This window comes from Eutrigla gurnardus (assembly GCF_963514095.1).
Source record: "Eutrigla gurnardus genome assembly, chromosome: 14".
NCBI lineage: Eukaryota > Metazoa > Chordata > Actinopteri > Perciformes > Triglidae > Eutrigla > Eutrigla gurnardus.
In genome coordinates, this window is record NC_139937.1 from 24,295,862 (window position 1) to 24,300,785 (window position 4,924).

The 4,924-nt window shown below is 41.5% G+C and overlaps 1 long non-coding RNA gene across 1 annotated transcript; it reads left to right on the top strand.

The window, feature by feature from the left end:
- The first annotated feature begins 1,195 nt into the window (after positions 1 to 1,195).
- Positions 1,196 to 2,472, top strand: LOC311024807. Its single transcript, XR_014598339.1, has 4 exons — positions 1,196 to 1,320; positions 1,712 to 2,018; positions 2,124 to 2,206; positions 2,379 to 2,472. It is a non-coding gene; the product is annotated as an uncharacterized lncRNA (long non-coding RNA).
- The last annotated feature ends 2,452 nt before the right edge of the window (positions 2,473 to 4,924 follow it).

The window sequence follows — 4,924 nt, forward strand, 5'->3', positions numbered from 1 at the left end:
AAAGGGTTGAACTTTATTGCTGGCTCTGTCCTTCATGCTGCACTTACCTGTGTCCTGACCCGACACCCTGAAGTGGTTGCTGCCACCTAAGATCCTATATAGTCAATCTGTCATACATATATATATATCTATATATATATATATATATTACACACACACACACAAACACATATATACATAAATACATACATACATACACACACACACACACGCAAGGCAACATGTGGAAGGCACTTTTTTTCCAGTATATTTGTATTATCATTCTATGTTTGTATTAACCAGACGTCACATATAAATAGACTCACAACACAATGCACGGAACTTTAGATCAAGCCATGAGATCAATGCGACCAAAATAAAAACTATCATTTAACCACAAGGTGGCCGCCGAGTGCGGACCTGAACACACGTCATTGAACTTTTAACCAATGAGAACCATTCCGCTGTAGCGGAGGTGTGGACAAGCCGGTTGCAGCCGTCGTAGAACGCGCTGCCAAGCGCTGCCAAGCGCTGCAAGAAGTGGCTCTTAAAAACCTTTTCCCGCGATGTTTTGGGCCACGTGATATGGTCGCGACCCTGTGACGTCTTTGCAGTCGGCTGCTAAGTCGGACACAATTCTAGCCATCATGTACGGTGGCCGGGAGGTGCAAAACAAATTTACAATATGAGAAACACTTTTACAAAGCTGGAGACAAAGTTACATTTCAGAAAACAAAATTACATTGCCATAACACATTCACAAGTCCTGAGACAAATTTACATTTGAGAAAACAAATTTACAAGAAGTGAAACACTTTTACAAACGCCGAGACAAATTTACAAGTAACTCTTGCAACCGGAAAGGGAATGTACCAACTGGCGAGTAGAACCGGAAGTAATAAGGTGACCCAAGATGGACGGCGGGCAAGCAGTCTTTTGCCGGTTTTGTGGCGAACATATGAGCCGATTAACGCCGTTTTGTTTTTCGTGTGGTCGGTCTTTGGAGTTTTTGAATGCCGCAGCTCAGACGGAAGGACCAGCCGCACAGGGGACATCTCAACTGCCGGATAATGCTAAACAAAGTAAGTGCAGCATAGCCGTAGCTATCCGTACGGCTAATAATCCGTATCCGTAATAATCGTAAATCAATCAACGTAAACAATGTTATTGATTAGGGGCTGCTAACTTTCTATTACTTTGGTTTTGTTAATTTTAGCAGAAAAACCTTGCCCATCATATAGGCAGTTTCTGGAGTACAGAAGTTCCAAGTCCAAGGAGCGTCAGTCTTTTAACTACGGGCCAAGAGGAAGACAGCGGGCTAAAGAGCGAAAACGCGTCCAGGTAGGCTGTACTGGCTGTATTAGCTTATCAATACTCGACTGCCTGACTCGGGATAACTCAAAAATGGATCTATATAAGAGAACTTACATATTTGACACGGGAATCTGTGCGTAGATTTTACAACATTGTCACACTCGTGCAAGACGAGATGCTTTGCTGAAGCAACTCGGCACAACAGTGTAACGATCTGGAGTGTTGTTTACAGTTATGTTCGGCTAACTATGAAACTGTGGTGGCATAAATTAGAACATGGAGGGACATCGCATTCTCCATAATCAATGGGACGTTCCTCCATGTTCTCCATAATTAATGGGAAACACTGGTGTATGTATAATCTTTTATATTACTATGTGTAGTACATGAAATTAACCTTACCTTTTTCATTTTTTAGATAAACATTGGATTGATGGTGCCAAATGGGACTGATCTAAAACCTCTAAGAGGGAAAACACTCCCATTATTTGTAGACCCAGAGATAGAAGCACCTGATGTCCTGAAACAAGCAGTCCAGAAGATGAGAACATTTAACAAGGACATGCCAGAAGGAACGTATGTCCTTTTGTATCCAGACTGCCCAGAGGTGATCCATGTGCCTGGGTCAGAAAAGCCATTCAAATTGGCAGAATATAAAAAAGAACTCGGGAGGCCATATTGCAGGATCACCTTTTTCATTTGCCTTGAAAAACATTTTAAAGGAGGTTAGTAGATCTCATGATTCAATATTTTTATATATTTTAGACGCTGCACTGAAGGATATATCAACATTAGCAACATGATCTGTGGAATTCTTTTTGTTTTTACAGCCGTGGATGATACCTCAGACTCTGATTCTGAAATTGTCATCACTTCAAGGAGCACAGCTGAATTCGATCGAGCTGACACTGTGGTAAGAATTTTTTTTTCTAATTATCAATATATACACGTGAATGAATGTATTTGTCTATGTCAAAACTGACAACCTATACTGACAACCTATCACCATTAATACATACTGTATATGATAAGGGAAGAGTTATGGAAGCTATTATAAATTGTTGATAAATTTGTTTTCCTGTCAGGTTTTTGAACCACAAAACCAAAGTACTCCCAAAAACACACTTGAAGATGAAAGGTCAGTACATATTTGGCACCCAGCCTTTGTCAAAGAGTGAGTCAAAGAGATTTCATGAGAGGTCCTTTCTAGTGGTAATCAACCACTAGTAATCTTACCTGAAGGACAATAATAAATAATGTAATAATTTTGTCATTTTAATCATGTTTCAGAGATGCACCAGGACGTTGAGCAACAACTCAGCCTGGACAGGTATTTGGGCAGACTGTAGCAGCTTGACATTTCTTACTTCCAGTGTTGTTGTTTCAGACATGTTTATTTGTTTTTCAGATTGTAATATTTGATGCTGAAGATATGGATCCACCTGAAATAAATCCAGCCAAGACTTCTTGCTACAGGTATGTAACAAATGATAGAGACTCATAATTCATTGGGGAGAAATTTATGTTTGTAAGACGTTTTAATGTGGAGATTGTAATTTTCCAACAGTAAATACACGGACCTGTATGCACCAGAGGGGTATTCCATCAAACTCGCTAATTAAAGCGGCGCTTACCTGGTTAAGCCTGGTTAGAACTAACGCCAACTTCCACTTGCGGCTAAACCCATTCCATTAACGCATTTCAGCCGCGCCTTGTTGAGGCTTATTCAAGCGAGGCTAACGTTGTCGTGTGTTACGTACGTTCACGGGATATGAAGCCAGACCAGAACCAGGAATGTCGAATCATCGAGAAAATGGAAGAAAAGACCAGAGCAAAAATGATTGATGGAACTCTATGAGGAGTATAAACCCATCATAACCAAAAAAGGGAATACTGTAGTGATCAATAAAAATCACGAGGCTGCTTGGGCAAGAATTGCCGAGCGATTTGATACGGAAGTACCGTTAAGAGTAACATGTTCTAATATAACACTGACTACGATTTCTCTAACGTGAGGATAGTGTAGAGGTAACGCGCCGGCTTTACATGCGGCCGGCCAAGGTTCAATTCCCGACTTTAGTCGTTTATTTTTCTTTCTTTGGTCGGAACTCTCTCTCTCTTTCTCTAGATAGGCCTAATAAATGCATCTACATTGACCAACTCATTTATCTCAACAATTTAATGAATACATTCAATGAACTTATTAATGAACTCACCTGAAAGGAATTTATGTGCCTGAAAATTGCATGCAGCAATGCCTTTGTCATTGGGATCTATAACATGCTATTAATAATAACAGCTTTATGCCTATCATGTTTTTGCAAGTTATATTTGGGTTCTGGGGAAATTGTATGACATATTTATCATAGTTAAGGTAAAATGTTGGTCTAATTATCTGATCTAAAGACAATTATAATTATACAGGGGAAAAAAAAAAACACACACACATGAGACATCCTCGCCGGGATGTGAACCTGCAATGCCCACATTTAAGGGCAGGTACGTCACCACTCACCCAACTGGGGACTTTAGATAATCAAATGGCCAGTAGGTGTTAAACAAAATAAACGATTTATTCATATTTTTTTAATTGCAAGCATGTATTCTTTGGCACTTGATGAAAATATAGTCTGTTTGTGCTTCATATATGTAATTCTGGTAATTTTTGGTCTTTCACGTGACGAAATCACGAGGACTAGGCTTGGCGGAACCTTCTGCTGGTACAGTTGTTTCCGACAGACGGACTTCTCTGAAACCCCCGCTAAAGTAAGCCTGATGTTTAGCCTGCCCCGGAGCAGGCTAGTTTGGTCGGATAAATTCCCATGGTTACTTAGCGGAGAGTCCCTCAAGTCACGTTGATGGAACGCAACTCTCGCTAAAGGTAGCGAGGCTTATCGAAATTAGCCCGGCTTTGCGTTTAGCGAGTTTGATGGAATACCCCTCAGGTGTTGAGGGAATTGACGAGGAGCTGGTTGCGGTCAATGTTGAGAATTTCCAACACACTGCAGTGTAACTTCTGACTGGTGTCATAGCCCTGGCTCATAGAGCACGACAAAGTGGGAGACAACACACCTTTAACGCAACTTTAACTGAACTTTATTTATAAATGCAACCCAAAACAACATAACAAAGAAGTCTGTAATCTGTAGTCAGTAATGTCTGCAGTGTTGTTTGTAATTGAGGGTGGTGATGATAACACAAAAGAACACACAAACCAAAAAGGCAGCAAGTCGTCAGAGAGAGAGAGACAACGTGAAGGAGGAGCCAGCTAAATAACCTGGGCCTAGGCTGCCCAGGTGAATCTCGTCAGATCAGCAGCTCCACCCATCTACCTGAAATGAGCCTGCAAGAAAAAAACACAACGGGACGACCAGGAGAGAGCTGGGTCGTCACACCCATGGGCGTAGCGGACGCGGGGTACATGTCCCCCGCACTTCCCGTATCTGTGCCCTCTGTCCCCCGCACTTTTTACAGCCATTACAACCCTTCAATTCATTTTAACACGTGGAAACGCGCTTTTCCTAGCCGCCTTCAAACGCACCTTGAGCAGGCAGAGCCAGGCGGCAAACACCGCTGTCGTGTTGTGATTTCAATCACACAGACATTGATTCAGATCTTGTTCACCATGTTC